The following is an 8,581-nucleotide window of genomic DNA, read 5'->3' on the forward strand; positions in this document are numbered from 1 at the left end:
GAACTCTAGGGTTAAGGAGGATTGAGCTGGAGCAGTGGAAGGATGGGTGACCTACTGGGAAGTGAGTTTCGAGATCGTGGTTTGGTTGGATCGGGTTGGTGTCGATGTCGGTGTCGATGTCGGTGTCGGGTCGGTGTCGGGGTCGGGGTCGGCGTCGGGGTCGGAGTCGGGAATATGTTTTGAATTTTTCGTTGGAAAATTCCAACGGAATGCAGTTGAAAATTCCGTTGGAAAATTCCAACGGATATCGGTTGGAAATTCCGTTGGAAAATTCCAACGGATATCGGTTGGAAATTCCGTTGGAAAATTCCAACGGATTGCGGTTGGAAATTCTGTTGGAATTTTCCTACCGAAATTGCGGTTAGAAATCCGTTGGAAAATTCCAACGGATGCCGGTTGGAAATCCGTTGGAAATTTCCAACGGAAAAATTCGTTGCAATTCCGTTGAAAATTCCAACGGTTTTCCAACGGACACGGATTTCTAACGACGAAATGCCAACGGATAAATCCGTTGGAAATCCGTTGGAAACGTTAATTTCTAACGGAAATTTGGCCATTTCCAACGGATTTACCCGTTGGAAATGACCATTTTTTTTGTAGTGAGTTTGGCAATGTGTTTCTCGCTTATATGGCCGAGACGACAATGCCAAAGGTAGGTTGATACCTGAAGATGAAGCTTCTTCAAGCTGCTTCTTCTGATCCTTCACGTGGAAATCCCTGTTCCTACGCCAGTGTACAACCTCGTGGCAGTAGTGGAATTCTCCCTTGTCGGGTTTGGACTTCGGCAACACGGTAACTTTTGCCTTATTTGTCGATTCCTTGCCCTTTCTCTTTCCTCGTGGTCGCTTCTGATGGCTTTCCTGGGATCTCATGAGCGAATCCTATTCCTAAGAGATCGATTCTAGGGTTTGCGCAGCCGATGAAAAACAAAAAATTTAATAAAACCCTAGAACCATGCTTCTATGATTCGTAGAAGAGTAAGAACGCTTACCTCAATCGATTCGGGGCATGTATCAATTGAAGAACTCGTTCGATCACGAAAGGGAGGAAGGATACCTCGCCCTCTACACGTATCCACACCTCGGGATGTATTCCAACCTTTGGAACTTGTCTGCTAGGACTCGAATCTTCTATTCGATTATGTGCTTTGAGAAAACGTGACTTCAATCACTTCTTGGACCCTCTAGACTCTCCAAAAAGGTCTCAAGAAGTTCTCTAGGTCGACTACCACTTGTTAAGTTCTCTAGGTCGGCTACCACTTGTTAGGGTTATTTATCTCCTTTCATTAAAGTGATTAACCCTAATTCCGGATTTTAAATTAAATCCGAAACCCAGACTGAACGGACTGCTTAGTAGTCCGTTCGGTCTGGACACTTGGTCCGTTCGAACCAGTCACATAACTCAGTCCGTTCGTTCGAACTGGTCAGTCCGAACGGTCCAACACTTGGTCCGTTCGGACTGGACCCTCTAGTTCGTTCGGTCCAACAACTTGGTCCGTTCGGACTAGATGCTCTGGTCCGTTCGGTCCACTCCTAGACCGAATGGTCCGGACCTCTTGTCCAGATTTCTCGACGTTTTCTCGTGCATTTGTCCTTCCCTGCGTGTGTGACCCTGTAGGCTCATTCGATATAGCAGTATAACCCGAAATCTTTATTCCGGATATACAAGTCATAGACGGTCTCTAGCAAGACACTATGACTACCTATCTCGAATAGAGTTTGTTCGTGATCTTACGAACGCCAGTGATGATTCCGGTTGATGATCCTTTTGTATCACGATATCATATGTCGAACATAAGGCATGGACAAGCCACCTTATCTGATTCGACCGCTTTCTCATTCACTGAGTTCGACTTTCTGAAATAGACGACGTTCGTCTATAGTGCGGCCACACATTTCTATAGTCTGGCTCACACGAGGGGGCCTAGCGATATCTCTCTCTTTTACGAGAGGTACAAATCCCATCTTGACTATCTACAATCCAGCACATGAGTCGTTTCGTACCTGATACATGCCTTTATAGTTCGCCATGTTGGGTTTCCTGGGATCTCATGAGCGAATCTAATTCCTAAGAGATCGATTCTAGGGTGCAACTCCTCATGTTGGATTCTGTAGATATCTCAGGTCTTAGGATCCAATCATGGAACCGCCATATGAGATTCGAGTCATGACGCTAGTCCATGTGACAATCTCATGCGGGTCAATCCAGTATTCCGTTCTCCAACGAATACCTATGATTGTGATCGTATCCAATACCTATGATCATCTATATGATCATCAATCACACATCATACTAGTCTTAGTATATCATTATTCCCACAATGATACATGACTAGGGAGTTTAGTATTGTTCATAACAATACATGGATTTCACAACATATCTAGTATGCACAACACGTAATGAATCAAACACTTTCATAAAACTATAGAAAGTATCAATACATCAAATGTATCCAAAGAAAGTTCGCAAACAGTACATCATAGAGCACTAAACCAACAGCTTCCTGGAACTCTTCCGAGATTGCACGACAAGGATGCTCTTTTCAGTCTTAATCTTCTGCTCAGCCGATACCAGCATCCCATGCAGCTCAGTCACACTCTTGTCCATTCCATTCATATTATAGTTTAAGACAAAATGTCGAAAACTATCAGGAAGTGAATGGAGGACCATGTCCACCGCAAGCTCCTTGTGCATCTTAGTGCCAAGTCGTTTCAGATCATCAAAATGACTCTTCATTTTGAGCACATGTGGATCGACAGGACACCCGTTAGCCAATTTATAGTCCAAAATGCTGCACATAACCTTCAACCTCTCAGAGCGGGCTTTCTCTTGGAACATCAACTTAAGTTGATCCATTATCTCATAAGTTGGCATCCCGTCAAACTGTTTTATCAGTTCGGGAGTCATTGTTCCAAGCATAAGACAACTTACATCACGGTTTTCTTTCTTATGCTTCACATAAGCATCCTTGACAGCCCGCGATGCAGTGTTCGGTGTCTCTACATTGACGAACAGTTCGTCAAGGACGTTCTCCTTTTTCTCGCTTCTGAGAACGATTCTCAATTAGCGATACCAGTTAAAGAAGTTCGCTCCATTGAACTTCTCATGCTCAATTATCGATCACAATGAAGATAACGAATTTGGTACACTACCAATTCCGTTGTTCACCATCTACAGAGTTTCAGACAATATGTGCAAGCAAATATAATATATATGTAGGAAACAAGTAAAGAACAATTCTAAGGCACATCAACAGATAATATATACAAAAACATGATAAAACTTCCCACTAAGATGATAACCCTTGGTATCTTCTTATGGGTACTAGGATCCCAATTCAAGAACATAATCCTTAAGTCTGCTTTGGCATTACCCCTTAAGATTATGCAATCAGGTAGACAAACAATTTGTCAATCACATCCAATGTGATTCCTAGAAATCATGAGATCATAGTATCACATACTATTGCATGTTGTATCTCATCGTGTACCATTGAGTCCAAAACCCGTTTGATAACTCAATTAAGCTCAAATTAACCATATTCGAGTTATGGAATGAAATAACTTGGTACATCTCGCGTAGGTGAAACCTATACCAAATTATCTCTTCCATCCCACCTCACAAAGATAACCCGGTACACCTCGCGTAGGCAAAACCTACACACGGATGATTGATGCCTTGACGATTACCCTATTAATGGGTGGTACATAAGCTTATATTTAAGAGGGAATTTTAGATGTAACTATTACACCATATGAACAATGTTTGTTCATTCCACCCAAACCCGATATGTAACAATTACATATGATGTATCATAAATAACAATTGTTTCATATACATCTATGAAAACTCTTGCAATAGGTTTCCGGGATTTGGGGCGAGAACCCTGAACAGGGTCCAGGGGCGGAGCCCCGGCAGTGGTTCCGCTGACCGATCAGCGGACGGGGTCTAGGGGGCGAGTAGCCCCCGTCGAGCCAGACGATTTTGGTAACACAGTTACCTGGGAGAACACAGATTCTGAGTCAAATATCGAGGTTTTCAATGTCGATATCGATGTTCTTTAACATCGATATCGAGGTTCTCTAACATTGATATCGAGGTTCTCCAACATCTATATTCTTCAGATATGGTATCTGAAAATCTCGATGTTTGTCGACATCGATATCAAGGTTCCCTAACTTCGATATTCTTCAGATCTAGTATCTGAAGATCTCGATCGATAACATCAATATCGAGGTTCCTCAACGTCGATATTCTTCAGATCTAGTATCTGAAGAACTCGATGTTTACTCAACATCGATATCGAGGTTCTAAACATCGATATTTTTTCAGATCTGAATCTAAAAAAAATATCGAGGATCCCTCAATGTCGATATCGAGGTCTCCAAAACGTCGATATTTGAAAAACCCGATCTCTTCATCCCGATTTTCAACTCTGTGATCGATCCAATCGATTCACGAGCTTCTGTATTCGATTTTGATTATATCAACACTTTGATACAACCAAATCGAACCAAACAATTGATTGTTTTCACAAAAACATCAATTCGTTTGAAAGATCCATACAACACAGAGAGCATACATTTGATTCTCTTGTTCAAAATCGATTTTAAACTCATATCAAACATGAAACAGGTTTCAATTATACGCCAACCATGCTCTGATACCACTGTTGGGGTTTTAGATATCCCTAAACATGCATTCATAACGGTTTCTAGGGTTCCAATCTTGGGTTTCACGCAGCGGAATCTATAAAACAAAACCCAATCAACAGATCTTGTATATAATGATAAAGGTATAAATATACCAACCTGTTTCGATCTAGAGACCTGTCACAAACGTTGAAATCCAACGTTCTCTACAGCTAATCCACATCACGGGCTTGCGTCTGCTATAACACGATCTAGAGGTCGGGAACGAAAGCCGAGACAATCCCGGGAGAGAGAAATTTCGGCCAAGAGAGAGAGGGAGAGTTCGAAATTCTCTTATGTTTCTTCACCCTACATTATGTTTCTTAAACATAATTATAAAAGGATTAGGGTTTCATTAAACCAAATGGGCATAATGGACTTTCACTTAATTATTAAGAGAAAACAAAACCATTAACCTCATTAATAAACATATGAGCCCATCGGGCCACCTAAACCCATCCAATGGATTTCTAATCAGTTTCGCAAACCGATCGTGGTCAGAGTACCATATCCATCAGTGTGAAACCACTTGGTGAATCTATGTTTATGCTTCTCCTATGGAAATCTGCAGGGAGCGTTGAATCCCCAGCATCAGAGCGGACCGAGGCCTCAGGGACCCCCAGGTTTCTAACCTAGATACCTGAACCAAGGATATCAGAGTCAGAATCAGGGGTATCAAAATCAAGGGTATAAAGCTCCATCTCCCCATGCTAAGGAGGATGAGTCAGACTTAAAGTCTATGCTCGCCCAGTTGATGCATATTCAGAGGAGTTTATTCTCTGACTTGAGAGGCAACGATAACAATGGCACATCACTATTCGGACGAGAAGTGACCCGAAACATCTTCAACATTAAGTCCGAATTGTCTAAGGCCTAGGACATGACTTTATTCAAGTCTTCGGCCCAAGAGGAAGGCCCACGACCCAGCCCATGCGCAGCCCAAAGGAAGGAGCTTTCCCAACAGCTCTTTTGTCTCATTTATTGTTAAACCCATGCATGTAAACTTAGCATTAAGTGTGTTTATCTCTTTTAAATTCAGCTCTTGTAATTTGGAAACATCAATTGAGATTTTAGCAAGTAATTTGAGATTGAATCCTCTCTCATTCTTTGGCTGGTATGTCCGCCTCTCTTCCTCCGTGTTGGCCGTCGTCGGTGTGTCCGCCGGTCATCCGTCGAGCTCGGTTGGTCCGGCTCCTCCCCTTGGTTTGTCCGAGGTTTCTTCCCTTCGATTTCCATCTCCATTCCTTTGAAACGTCTCCGAATTCGAGAGCCACTTTTCGTGAGCCGGTGATTGGAATCGTTTCACCGTAAATCCACTTCGATTGCCCCTTGTTCCTCCGCGAATTTGAGAGCCACGTCCGTGAGCCAGTGATTGCGGTTGAACTCCCTTGCCCATCCTCCTCGTGCATGCATCATTTTGGTATCAGAGCTTGCTCGAGCCATAGGACGTTCCCTGGGTGAGATCTATCCTTTTATAATTTCTGTTTTATCATTTGTTCGAGTTTCCTTGAAATAAAAGGCCGAAAACAATTTCACCAAAAACATCCAAAATTCTGAGTTTGTGTTGCTTCGATTTGCAGATTGAACCCGAGGAGTATTGATCGAGTTTTCCAAACCTAAAACGCAGCTGAATCCGGTGAGATCACTCCTTGATCGATCTTATTCCACAGCCTTGTAATTCACGATTGTTTGTGTGTTCGTGGACTGTTCATCTTCTAAAATCATACCCATTCGATTGCACGATTGTTTGACGTGTTTGCTGATCGTTTTAAGTGCTTGAATATCCTGTGCGTTGCGTGTTGCTGCTGTCGTTCCATTCCGTTAGTCGTTCGATAGTTCGCACGTTTATTGCTTAGCACGTTGTGTTTGATTCGCTTTGCATGTGTGTGTCTCACTTTCGTATTCGCTCACTGTTTGTTTGATAGCCATTGCACGTTGAGTGATTGCTCATTGATATCCACGTCTATCATTTACGCTCTTGCACGTTGATTGGGATTCGTTGATAGTACGTTACGTGTATATTGCGAGACTTGAGCGAATTATAAACATGAGTGCTCACGATGCTTCCAATGAGGGATTGGAGATAGGGTCGTCTAGCAACCAAGAGATTTTCCGAGCCCTACAACAAATGATGGAGCGTATTTCTAAGTTAGAAGGGTCGAGCCCCGGTAGATCAACCTAGACCTCGACCACTGCACTCACCCGAAACTCTTAGTGATGATGAGAGTGACATCGCTCCTAGAGCCCGAGCCCGAGAAGGGAGGATGAGAGAAACCTCGAGCGCCCGGACAACCATAGACAAAGACCTAACGACCGACGAAGACCTCGTGAGAGAGTCATATACGACGAGGAGTCGGACTATGACGAGAGACCGCGAGCGAGAGGTCATAGAGCTAGGGTTAGGGTCGATGACAATGAGTCAGACCATGAGGAGATACCTAGACGAAGAGTGAACCCTAGACCGAGAGATAGACCTCGTAGGTGGGCAAACGATGTCGAAGGAGAAGAACTAAGACATCGACAACCTAGAGGGCCTAGCAACGACCTTAAGCTTAAACCGACATCTTCGAATGTTATGCATATTCGGATCGACGGAGGGTCCAATATGCCGCTACTCAATTAGCAGAGAATGCGCTAGCTTGGTGGGATCGAGAAACCACCGAGCGACGACGAGCTCACATAGAGCAAGTTGGGACTTGGCGTGAGATGAAGGTTCTTATGCGCAAGAGATATGTTCCTCCGCATTTCCACCGAGAACTTCAAAGGAAGTATCGGAAGCTAGCCCAAGGAGCTAGGCCGGTGGAGGAATATTTTGAGGAGTTCGAACATATTAGGAGTCGATTAGATCTTCAGGATTGGGATTACGTAATTGAATGGATGGTCTATTCGGATTATGTAATACATCTGATCAAGGAACAATAGTTGATCCTTGATTCGATTAGTTCAATCATTGCACAGAAACCGGTTAGATCTAGGAGCTCTACGAGTAAAGCACTTGTCAAGGCCTCGATCGTACGTATCATGGGCCATGCCAAAGCTGGGTGTGCCTGCTATCTTGGTGAGGCAAGATGGAGAAATGGTGGTTCTCATAGCTTGAAAGTAGATGCTTAATCTAAATGTGGTTTAAAAATCCCTTTTATGTAATGCTAAGCGTGTACCTTCCAGTACTAGAGCACTTGTCAAGGCATCGATCATCCGTAACACGGATCATACCAAAGCTGAGCGTGCCGGATTATCTTTTTGAGACAGGGTGAAAAATCGTGGTTCCCACAACTTAAATATGGTTTAGCTTAGGTTAAGTTGTCAAGTTTGACTTGAGACTTAATAATACAGATGAGACGAGTATGCAATGATATTTGATATCATAGTCTCATAAAGGATCTAAGAGTCACATTGGATGTGATTGACATTAGATGTCTACCTAAATAGCGTAAGGCTGAGTGTAATAACTCATTCTTATGTGAAATATGGATCTTAGTCCCATATAAAAAATTATTGTAGAGTCATTTTTCTTTATAGGAGTATAGCTTGTATATGCATCTATGTTGTCATTGATTGATGATGGACTAGCTGGTAGTGGATCATTGATAGAATCTGCATTTTGTTTTGTTTTCGTTCTGTTTTGTCTTTTTCTGTAGGACATGGTGTCGACCGGTAGTGTACCGAGTTTGACGATGCGATCTATCCTTGAGATAAGTTGACCGGGACGAACTTCTTAGACTGGTATCGTAATTTGAGAATTGTTCTCAAGCATGACAAGAAGTCGTATGTCCTGGAAGGGGCTCTACCACCAGAGCCTGCGGCCAGTGCCAAAAGGACCGTCAATGATGCTTGGTTGAAGCATCAGACTGACGACAATGAGATCTGCAGAGGCAGTTTGAGGGGAAGAG

Source organism: Tarenaya hassleriana, unplaced genomic scaffold (genome assembly GCF_000463585.1).
Source record: "Tarenaya hassleriana unplaced genomic scaffold, ASM46358v1 Cleome49, whole genome shotgun sequence".
Classification (NCBI taxonomy): domain Eukaryota; kingdom Viridiplantae; phylum Streptophyta; class Magnoliopsida; order Brassicales; family Cleomaceae; genus Tarenaya; species Tarenaya hassleriana.